Here is a 12,577-nt window from a genome sequence, read left to right on the forward strand (position 1 = left end):
ATTTGATTTCACCCTTTCAATTAAAGCAAAATTAAACATCAAAGCCAATTAACTTGAATAAGGAGTTCAGCCACCTGCTCATTTGATGTGATTGCGCTGTAACAGAGTTTATAACAAATACTCCAGTGTTTCAAGTTTGACAGGACAAAAACTTAGGTCTCAATCTAGAGTCCAGCGCTCTCTGAATATTGTCTGGTCAGTGGATTTCCATTTGAATACAGTTCAGTAAACTGAAGTGGCAGATTTCGCTCTCTTCTTTCCGCCCTTTCCCACCTTCTTTCCTTTTTAGGGCCTTCTTGCACGACAGTGAGATTTCCAGCCTTGGCTGTAATTGGCTTTGCAATTACTTCACAAGCCATGTGAAAAAGTACTCACAGTACAACCTATTAATTGGACAACACAAGCAGTTACTTCAGTAGAAGTCTGGCAAACAGACTGGAAAGCCTACCTCCTGGAGTTCACTTGCAAGTACCTCAATTACATTTAAAATAAAAGGTTTCAGTTCTTTTCTAAAAAAAATTCTGAAAAAAGGAAGTTGATCAGTGAGCTGGAGTTGAAATTAATTCTGCTGACCAACCTCTGTCTAATGATGAGCTACATGTGTCTTTTACTCACAGGACAGATCACACTACAAAGCTACAGAAAAGAGTTTATATGAAACAATGGGATTAGAATTTTGTCAATGGTATGATATTCCAGAACTAAGTGCCACTCCCACTTACCTTCTTCCAACCTTTTCCAAATTGTGATTATAATTACATTTCTAAGTGCCAGTGGCATGTGTGCAAAATCAAAGCGACGGGTAGCTTTTCACTGGTAAAACCTGCTGTCAGTAGACAGTGCAGCATCTCCTGTTCAAACAGAATCCTTTCCCAAATACTGGTTGCCATTTGTGGAAATGTCTAAAGGTTGCAGCCTCCCTTGCGCATTCTTCTCCAGGCCACTGGGGAAGGGCAGGAGGTATCAGGTGGGCAGTGCTCAAGAGTATATACCATCCTTTGCTTTGGTGGCCCTGTGTGCCCACACCCAACAAGGTGGTGCATGTAAATTCAGGAGCAAAAGCTGGTAAGCCCACCACAGACAAGTGCCAGCAGATGTAGGAGCAAATAACAAGGTCTCCAGAAGATTAGAAGACATTGTTGTGCCCCGTGCTAATGATAGGCTTCTGGTTTTGGTTACAAGATGCCTGGTGGGCATAATGGCAAAGGAATGGAAAAGTATGTCAGAGATACCAGGGACTCTGAGCAACCTTGTGCTGGGTATGGAATAGTCCATATACTCTGACCTGCATTGCATTGATGCACCATGAGCTTAATACAACAGCGGCTAAGTGAGAGGTGTGAGGGGCCTTGCAAACTCCTTCCAGGAGCCCCCTTTCAGCTCAAGGAGGCAGGGAGGTGCCATTTTGCATCTGGACGAGGAGAAGCACATGCCAGCTGACTTTGGGCCCTCATCTCAGGACAACCCCAATGTGGGCTGCACATCCTCATTCCCTCCATCAATGTCACCAGTATGAGGACGATGAGGACATGCCTGCATCAGTGCAGGGGACCTCCAGTAGGCTGGAGCCTTCAAGGCCCTATACTTTCAGAAGACATCACCACAGTTAACCAAGTAGTATGACACTGAGCAGAAACTCCCCTCCCCTCAGCTGTCAATGTGGGGGAAGGTTTACACTTCAATTTAGTGGAAGAAAACAAAGATTGATTTAAAAAGTGAGCACAAAGTTGATATGGATGATATTTCTATTTTGCTTCAAAACAAAACATGAAATTGTTTCCTGTAATTATTCATAATTATTGCGAATCCTTGGGGCCTGTTAGAATATCAGATGCAACAATCACGGCTTTATGTTTCCCACAATGTGTTGGCTAGGGAGGAAATGGAGACACGGACATTATTCCTGAAAGATGTGTTGCATTTTCATGCATTCTTTATTGAATGTTGATGTGAATAATCATGCTGGGGATCATGGCTTCAAAGCAGACACAGTCACCCCTCCCCAGTTGATCAGTGTACTTTTAATGGCTGTGAACGAGGCAGGTGCAGCTGTGTTCACAGCCATGCAAATCGTAGTTCTGGATCTAAACAAAGGCATCCCCTTCTAACCTGCGTTGCCACTTCATAAGATTATTTGATTGTAACATCAAATCCACATTCCTATCTGATCCCAGTAACATTTCACCTCACCAGGTCCTCTTTCTTAGGTGCCCCCAAAAATTCCACTGAACCATCGTACACCTTGCACCATTTGGAAAGATAGACTAACGGTTTCAGATACTGACCTCTTTGGAATGGAATCAGTAAACGTACACGTACACACACTTCACTATGTTTTACAGCTAATATGTATTATGTTCATATAAGAAGGGCAAAAGTATTAAAATATATTTCTGTGTGTTCCCAGAATCAGTGAGCTTTACCATTGGGTAATTGAGCTACACTGACTAACCTAGGGAGAGGCAATAGCCCAGCGGCATGATCATTGGATTGTGAATCTAGGGGCACTGTTTGAATCCTGCCATGCCAGATGGTGAAATCTGAATTCAATAAATGCCTGGAATTGAGAGTCTCATCATGGCTGTGAATCCATTGCCAATTGTTGAGGGAAAATCCCATCTGATTCACTAATTTCTTTTAGGGGAAGTAAATTGCCATCTTTACCTGGGTTTTGTGACTCCAGACTACAGCAAATGTGGTTGACTCTTAGGTGCCCTCTGAGTAATTAGGGATGGGCAATAAGTGCTGCCTAGCCAGTGATGCCCTCATCCCTGAGAATTAACAGAAGAAAAGCCTGAGCCAGAATGGCAGAGAATGGAAAATGACATTTTGCTGTGGTCTCTGTAGCTGCTAAGCAAGAGACAAATCTGGCATTGTTCCTGACTGATGTCAAATAAGACCTAACAATAGAGTGGGGTCATGCTGTGATGCCCTCTGCTTCATGAGATGGTCAACTTACTTGCCAATAGTCATGTTCCAGGCCTCACACAAACAGCAGCTACCTGGATAGCTTCGCTCCAGGAACCATAGTTCAGCAGCTTGAGACAATGGAACCAAACCACAGCAGCTAATATTCACGCAACCATATCCCAGCAGCTAGTGACCACAGAAATATACTCCAGCACCTCGATTATTATATACGAAATGAGTAGTTAATTCTGTTCAGGAGATGGGCATTAATTCAAGATTCACTTCTGTATTGGTGCAGACTAACTGGCAACTTGCATGCAGCTGCTTCCCATGGAAGCACATCCCAGCACGAGCCAGTCTGGATCTTCAAGAGATGAAAACAAAAAAAAACAGAGAAAAGCACAAACTGGGAACAATGCAATTTTTCCGAAAACGATTTTCAACTCATTAGGACTGCGTCACTATATTCTAAGAGTTTATATTTCAAATCGATTCAAGTGCAGAAACATCTTTGTTGGAAAATAACTCCCTCGCTGGATCAAATCAAATCTAAAAAGCTACTTTTGTGGAACTAAGTGGAATTTTTACATTTTAAATCCAAGCTAATTGCAGCCATTGAAAGGAGAGGCCAAAATCTGCAAAGATTATAGAATCACATGCAATTAAATACCTTAATTTACATTAAGTCTTATTCCTGAAATGCATTCGGAAATGTTCTTTGGCATACGCTCAGCCAGGCAATGCCAATAATTTATTTAATTGGAAACATTTTGAGCGAATGCTAGCCAGACTGGTCAGGGGCATAACTGCAAAGCAAGGGATGCAGATAACCTCAGATAATGTACGGCAGTGCAGGATAAATCTGCCCTGTGTGCAGAAAGCTTGTAGATCTCAAATAGCTGAGGAGCATCTCAGCCAAGAAAACCTGACTGTCAGGAAGTGGACCACCGTGGGCGAAGCTGACCTCTGGGTGCTGTAAATCAGAAAATCAGATGTGATTTGTAAGGCTGGACTCCAGTACATAAACGTTACAGCAACTGTAACAACAGAAATCCCACTTTCTGCACAATGCTAACTCCCACATGAATAATCCGCAGCATGAGGTGAGCACATTTGCAAATTATCCAGCAAACTTTGGTGGAGACAAAATGATCTTAAAAAGGCCTTTTGTTCCTCCCACACCCCTCGGACAAATGACTGGGCCTGAATTCCCTTGGATCCTGAGGCCCCAAGTTAAAGGAGGCAACCAACAATACTGTAGTTTCCCCCAACATTTTTAGAACTGATTTATATTTCCATAACCTCAGGCTTTGTTAATTCCTGGAATGTTCAAAGGGTCTTAAATGGTAGAGGGAACAGCTGTCAGGTGAAGCATTTTGTCCTAATTTTGAATGCATACTCCAACTCCAAGTTCTGATGTCTGTGAAGAAAATGTTGTTTCTGTTGCTGCTTTGTTGGAAACTATCAATAATCAAAAGTGCGTGTTTCCAACTCCATGTTAAATACCACAGCGACTTCCTCTCTAATTAGTTTCCATGTTCAAGCTGTTTTCCATTTGAATTTACCCTTGTGAGTGATCAGTCTACTTTTATAAAAAGAAATGTTGAACACACAAAGGTCCTACTTAGGCTAATATCTCCTCTCAATTTAAAAATGTGATTGAGTGACTGCTTACAAAGGGTAGCTGAAGTATAACGTATGTTTCTCTCACACAAAAAGAGGCATAGAAATATATCAATGTACAAACTTTCCTCATAAAGCCTCTCCATGTGTTTATGAAGCTGTGCCCAGATTGTAACACACAGAATTCTCCCTCGGCGTGCACTAACTCAGCCCTGGGCAAAGCTTTAGTTTTGCTTTTCTGCCATTTCACATAACAAAGAATGTTAACCAGCTACCAGGTAAATTATTCCCTTTGCAATAAATTCAAATTCTGACGTTGGGTTACACCCCCGACAGAATGATTAGTGTTGGGTTAAAAGAAGAATTTATCTCATGAGCACTGAAACACATCCAGTCTGTCCAGGAGGACATATGAGAGAGACCCGGAGAGTGTTTTGCACATATTTTAGTCAAAGCATGATAATGTAGTGGTATTGTTAATGGATTATAAATTTGCAAAATGTGAGTTCAAATCTCAGTAAGAATTTGAACTGAATGGAAGTCACTGTGAAGCAGTGAAACAAGTATGAAAACCTCGGGGGAGGAAACTACTGTCTATACCTGATCTAACTGAAGTGATACTTCAAACCCAACGTGGTTGTCTCTTAACTGCACTCTGCAATGATGTAGAAAACAGTAGCAGTTCAAGCAGTTGGCTTCAGAGGACTTGAGCTCCTTCTAGCACATTGCCACTCAGGAATCTTTAGGTTGCTATTGATATCCTATAAACTTTGAATCACCTTTGTGCCTAAGTTCAGTGCATATAACTCAGCGACTGCCAAGACAGCTGGCAGTAAATGTGGAAATGGTTGCCGAGGGAGTGCAAGAACAAACTGCCCCAAATTGTTGCTGAGAATGGATGGGGAGAGCTCACACTTCTGACGTGTCACAGTTGACAGCCGGAAGCGGCACAGAATTTTTTTTCTCCTGAAGGGTTTTGCAATCTTAGTCTACGCAGGAGACATGAGAAAGACTTGAGTTTCTTGTGATCAATGTTAGGACATGCATATCACTTGCACAACATGCACACAGAGGAGGCGATGACCTAGCAGTGTTATTGCTGGGCTGTTAATCCAGAGATCCAGGTAATGTTCTAGGGACTCAGGTTCACATCCTGCCATGGCAGATGGTGGAATTTGAATTCAATGGAATATCTTGATTTACGAATCTAATGATAACCATGAATCCATTGCCAGTGGTCGGGAAAAACCCATCTGGTTCACTATGGAAGGAAACTGCTATCCTTACCTGGTCTGGCTTACATGTGACTCCAGACCCGCAGCAATGTGGTTGCCTCTCAACTGCCCTCTGGGCAATTACGGATGGGCAATAAATGCTGCCTGGCCAGCGATGCCCTCATCTTATTAATGATGAAAGGAAGTGTTTTCCTCTTGGTCAGTCTTCAGTTGGTGCTCAGTCAGTTTCAAGGTTTGTTTCCTTACTTAAACATTGTGCTACATCTCTGTTTGGATAAAAGATTAGACAGTGTCATCCAATAATCCTACTCACAATGATCAACCCACACCATATTCTGAAGGAAATACTTCACTAGGTTGTGAAAATGGCTTACAGCCACAAATTACAGCCTACTTCCTCTGGAACATTGAGTCTTATGGTACTTGCAATTTGGGAGATAGGTTCTTTCAAGGCACTATTGTCAAAAATGGCAAAGTTTTACTGTTTTGGCACAGATTTTAATTAAACACATTCTTGCTTGGTGGATGAGGGCCAAAATTACAATTCCTCAGGCTCAGAGAGTTCTCCCTTTTAATAATTTCTGCTTGTTCCTCTGGACACCGCTTTCTACATTAGCCTCGCATCTCCTCCCTCCTGCTGCCACTATCAACTGTCCTCTGAAACTTGCCAGAGAATAGCCCTGTCTCTATGCTGTCCCCAACAGCCGACATTATTACCAGAGTCAACTTGTGACAGCACTGTTCATTGTGAAGATGAATAGTAGTCTTCTGTACAGACCACGATTTACTCTCAGGCATCCTTGTGCTATGACCAGGGCTCATTAGTGCAGAGACGCGATAGAAGAGTGTGATTTATCACTTTTCACTATGAAAGGCAATGTTATCCTGTCACTTTTCTTTGTTTCTTTTAAAAGTGGAATCAGCTGTCTGTAAATTTAATTAAAGAATTAACCCTGAGCGTAGACAATAGTAGCCATGCCTTCCCTCATTCAGCCAAAGTTGGGTTTTGTTTTCGTGTATCCGTGAACTCTCAGGGTTAATCAGGCCAAGTCCAATTCACTGTCTGAACATTCAGTGACGTGTCTATGTTACAGTTTGCTTTGGGACATGTGAAGCCCATGCTATAAAACATGTGGTCTCCTCATCCTCATTGCCAAGGTGCTAATTGATTTGGGTTTACCCATCCAGCTCACAGTCAAGATAAGAAACAAAATTGAAGCTGGGTTGGTTTTTAAGCGAAGGTCAGGAAGGAGAAAATGTTGTAAGCTGATTTTCTGCACTCTATTTAGACTTTTATTCCTCAAATGTGTTTTGTGATTTCAGATTATCCCTAGTCGCTTTGCAGCTGAAGTAGAGCAACATGATAATCACTAGATCATTTGTTTATTTTAGTGGTGTTGGTTGAGGGATAAATATTGGCTAAGACACCAAGGAGAAATCTCCTTTGAATTTGCCAGTGAATATTTTATATTTGACTGAGAGGCTGTAATGGCAATTACTGTAATATCTCACCTGCATGCACTTCTGGCACTCCAACAATGACAAACTAGAGTGCGAGCCGACACTGTGTACAAACCTCTTCCTGGAAGGATTTAGTTTACAGATTCCCAATCTCTAGCAGGGAGGACCTCACCTCTCTCTCATTTAAATTTGGTATGGGTATTGGAAGGAGACAGGCACAATGCATTTGCAGGAGGTTCAGTGACTATGACTACTCAGTTATTGAAGGTGCAGATCAGGAAGAATCCACGTACAAGTTTTTAAACGTTTATTTTGATCTAGTGGATCTCAATCCCAAGGATGCTATTGTTGGTCTTGGCAGTATTAAGTGAAGGCGAGGCAGTAAAGTTCTCATTCTTGATTGTCAAGTGACTACAATTTGAAGCAAGTGTGTGGGAATGCACATGTGCCATGTGTACATGTGTGCATGATGAGAATGGGAAATGGCACAATGCAGATAATGTGAGATAGTGGCATAACTGTGATGTCACGACTAATAATCCAGAGATCCAGGTTAATGCTGTGGCGACTGGTGGGATTTGCATCCAATGAACAGTTCTGGAATTGTCTCAGTAATAGTGTCCATGAAACTATTGTGGATTGTTGTGAAAAGACCATCTGGTCGACTGATGTCCTTCAAAGATAAAATCAGCCCCCCCGAACTTACCTGGTCTGGGCTACTCCAGAGCCACGGCAATGTGATGGACTCTTCACTGCCCTCCAAAATGGTTTGGCAAACCACACAACTGCATGCACATTCCCACACACTTGCTTCAAATTGTAGTCACTCGACAATCAGGAATGAGAACTATACTGCCTCGCCTTCACTTAATACCACTAAGACCAACAATCACATCCTTGGGATTGAGATCCACTAGATCAAATGCTGGCAATGCTCATATCCCCTAAAAGAATAAATAGAAATGCTGATTAGCCTATGGGCAAAAGAAAATTTAAGGAGAGAGTGTTCACTCTTCTTTGCATCAGCCCAGGCCAAGCTCCTATCATTCATCCCAGCAGGAAGGTGAGCTAACCTGCTGGTCAGTTGGTTAAACCACAGGATATGACAAGCCTTGGGGAGGGAAAGGCGGCAGGAGGTGAGGGGTGGGAGGGTGTGTTGTTCAGAGGCTGGGGTGATGTTGGAGAAATAGTGTGGAGAAGTTACAGGCTCTCTGCCAGGCTTGGCAGGCCAGGTAGAGTAGGGCAAGTAGAAACCAAGGTTTGAGTGGGCTCAGCAGTCTGGGGAAAGGGACGGTGGGACAGATCCCAATCCTTTACTGAGTTTGGCAGGGCAGGAGCAGAGGGAACAGCCCAAAAGCCCATACTTTTGCAAAGAGAGTCAGAAATTTTCTGGAGCATTGGAATAGCAAATGGCGCAATCTGCTCCAGGGCATGGGGTGCAGGACAGAGTGAGCCTGATGCCTTCACAAATAGAGTGAGAGCTCCAAATGGGTGGCCAGGACAATGTGGGCTAGTTAGATGCCATGTTGGTTCTCTTATCCCTGTTTTTATTGTGATATATAAAGGTTCCTTCAGGACTCACTTATCTCATTCCCTTGCTGCACATGCAATGCCACCTGTCCTAATGCAGCTTCATCGTCCCTATTCCAGAACTATGCCATCTTATGCCTTCCATACTAATCAACAGCAAACACTATGTTATTATGTACTATGGTTCTGTACAATGGTGTTTGTAGAATTGCTCAGAAAAAAAATCCCTTTTCTCAAATTTAAAAATAAAACTAATGTTCCGATAACCCTAGGAACATTAGATCACCAAAGTGACCCCAATGCACTGGCACAGAGCCTTGATGGTAATAGAGATAAACAAACTGAAAAAGTAATGTTTCTACCTACTGGAGGTCTAATAATTAATTGTAGCATTGAAGCATTTGCATTCCACTAGAAATCATAAAAAACATCAAAAACAAAACGACTCCTTCTCACAAAGAAATTCAGACATTTTGCTTCAGCCAATCCCACCCCTGAACTAAAGTTAATAACCTATTTATTACCTACATGACAAGTCACTGTTTGAAATATATCTAATTCATTGTATTTATAGTGCTTTGAGTTATTTCTATATGGATTAAAAGCTCTGTTCAAGTTCAGACTCTTCTTTCAAACACAAAACCTCACAGCATTTTAAACAAACATTCTCTTTTTCTCAAAAGCTTAAATAGTTCTACTGCAAATATACAAGGCTCTTATTAAGTGAAACTGCTGGATCCTACAGATTGCATTTCTCTCACTCATTTGAGAGTATATTTTAATACATTGCTTTTCCAGTCAAAGGAACTGTGTGTATACTTGTGTTCTGTTGCACTGTTACACAACCTTGTCTTTCACTCCTTCCCCCTCCCCGTTGCCCTTGTACTTTTTGTACTTATTAGAAACACAAGCCGTAAACAAGAAGTACTACTTGTTGCAAGGATTAACACAATGTCAGAATATGAAACTAATTGGATTACTAATCCTTTTAGATTTTTCTGACAAGACAGTTTCCAGTAGGAGTCACGATGGTTCCTCCCAGTCAATTAAGTACCACTGACGAAAAGTTGGATTTTTTTTGCATTGAAGACACTACTTCAAACAGAGAGAATCACATCTGGGTTTGCAAAGAATAAAGCCTGTATATTCTTTTAGGAAACACATACATTCTTTAAGTACAAATGGGATTTGACACTGACCTTAAAATCATCTGTGCAAACATCGCACTCAATTTTTTTTGAGAGATCCTGCATTCTATGAGATCTTGAACAGTAAAAAACAAGTTTCCCATACTAACAGTGCAAGGTATTTTGATTCTCTCTGAACTCTTCCATCAGTTCAAGAGAGACGTCTGTCTTTAAAGCAGAGACTTGGTCAATTTGAGCCCTATGGTAAATTTGAAGACATGCTGCATCGACCCTCAGACAGACATCTTGATAAATGGTTAGTGTAAGTTTACAATCCCCTGGTGGGAGTAAATATTGTCGGAGAGAAAGGGCTTGACAAATATTGCATCAGCCTTTTCAGAGCTATGTTAATTCAGGGAGCACCAGCCTGTCCCTTTATTGAAACTGACTGCTTAATTCCAAATAGATCCCACTAACTGTCACATAAAGAGAAAAGAGAGCTTTAAATTCAGATTGACGATAGGGAAGGAAATTCCCCCTCTCCCCAAACGGGGATGAAGAAAGAATTTCACTGGTGAGGAGGAGAGGAACCCTGACATGTTACGGCTGAGGATAATGGAAATTGCCTGGACTTAACAGAAAATGACCACTTGGCGTCCAAGTGACAGACAACAGCTGCTTGCACATCTGGAGTCTGGTGCTAGAAAACAGCCCCAACTCTTAGGCCTACAGACCTCAACGCATCTGGGTGCAAAACTCCTAATTGGCAAAGCAACTAAAATAAACTGGATAATTCACATTGCCTTCACAAGTTCGGCCTAAAAATGTAAATGTAAATGTAAATGTTAGCAGTGCACAGCTAGTCAATTTCCCTGCAAGTCCTTTGCCTTGGCCATCACAGCACGATGTTTTCTTAAAGGTCTCATGTCTAAGGAATGAAGTTCAATAACGAAAGAAAATAAACAAACAAAAGTCGGAACATCTCCGCAACAGAAGTCTCTTTGAAGCTTTTCAGAACAACAAGTGGCCGAAGGGCATTTCCCTTTTACGCTTACTCTTCTTACACTGTTGGATCTCATTATATCTGTGAAGGAAAGGTGACATTAAACACACAGGAGGTAGTCACACCGTGACTGCATTTTCATCATCTGCCTTGCAGAACTGTAAATGCCAGACCAATGAAAACCGATATAACATTTTCTTTTCCTGCCAGCGCTGATGAAATTCCTTCAGCTATCAAACAGACATCAAAAATGAAACAAAACAAACAAAAAAGATAGAAGAAAATCTCAGACTTACTCCAGCCAAGTTGACATAAGCAGAGGGAGAGAGATGGGTTGAAATATTCCTTGTAAAATCGATCACAATCGCATTTGCTCTGCAGATTCCGATTCTCAGTTGCGTCCTGTTGCTCTTTCCGCAAGTTAGGTAGGCACAAGTTCAGCACAAAATGACTGGAGACATTTTTGTTTTGTTTCGGGGTGAGTCTGGAAAAGGAGTGAGAAAGTGCTTGGTTAAGCGTTCAGCTAGCGGAGTTGGCTTCAGGAATGATCAAGACTGTCGTTCTGTCTCCCTCCCCTGTAATGATCTCAAAGCTTTCCTAAAGAGTGAAATTACATTAACATCACTGTCAACCTATTGGCTGAAATACCGAATCCCATCCAATCCAAGGAGCCTGAATTACCACAGTTGGGATGAAAACCTGGAACAGGATCCCATCACACGGAATGGTAGGCATCCTCCTCAGGTTTAGTTTCAAACGACCGGTATCACATGGCTATGGTCCTACGGAAAGATAACTTTCACCAGTTCCGGGAATTATTTAACGATAAATTATGCAGCAGAAGTTTTTTTTAAATTTATGCTTTATGCCTCAGCGATGCCTGAAAGATCTTTCCTGCAAAATTATTTACTGAGTGATGATGATGCAGGGGTGAAACATTATTAATTTGCCAGGTCTGAGAAATTTCCCCACCATCATTTAATCCCCAACGTGAGTGTCAGCCTCTCAATGTACAACCACACCCTTGATAGAAGAATTATTTTCTTTACTATTTGCCCTCGTTTTCTGAATGTGTTTTAGTCCTTGCTGCAGAGTTTCACACCAGTTAACCTGCTGGACACTATAGTGATTGCCCTACAAGCCGAATGGCGAAATATCTCTAATCTTGGAGAGTATTGCAGTGGGCTGTAGAGCAATGTACCCTTACTTTGATTGCTGGATAACACTTGGGAACAAGAACCCTGACTGATTTTCTTTTTTTCTTGTTTTTCATCCCTAAGTCAATGATGCTAAAGTGAACTGAAGACTAAAGTTGAAGGCAAGACACATCCCAGGCAGGTCTGAGTACTGATCTCATCCAGGTGGCAGCTGTCAAATTTCAGTGTTGTTCTAATTTTTGCCATATAATCACAGGGTACGTTTTAATTCTAACAAGCATCACTCAGGTGTGGTCCGAAGTAATTGTATGTTTCCTTGTCACCAATGCCATTAGGTCACTTTTGACGGAACCAGAGTGTTTGCAAACTTGGCACTAATTTTAATACTTGCAAATTCATAGTACGGCCAACATAAAGGCTGCCACCATACACATCCATAATGCCCTTGTCTCCATCTCTGCCTCAGCCCCATCTACTACTAACACCTTTGTGCTTTTGCTCCCTCAAGAGAAAATTTCATTATTCCAATGC

General features: G+C 41.8%; 1 protein-coding gene across 1 annotated transcript in view; it reads right to left on the bottom strand.

Annotated features, from left to right (window-relative positions):
* prickle1b (prickle homolog 1b) overlaps nt 1-11,481 on the bottom strand; it is a 142,716-nt gene extending 131,235 nt beyond the window's left edge. The window contains exon 1 of the mRNA XM_048549484.2: nt 11,186-11,481. The gene's annotated coding sequence lies outside the window, so the exon portion shown is untranslated. The remainder of the gene's footprint in view (nt 1-11,185) is intronic.
* Between the last annotated feature and the right edge of the window lie 1,096 nt (nt 11,482-12,577).

Source organism: Stegostoma tigrinum, chromosome 18 (assembly GCF_030684315.1).
Source record: "Stegostoma tigrinum isolate sSteTig4 chromosome 18, sSteTig4.hap1, whole genome shotgun sequence".
NCBI classification, from domain to species: Eukaryota; Metazoa; Chordata; class Chondrichthyes; order Orectolobiformes; family Stegostomatidae; genus Stegostoma; species Stegostoma tigrinum.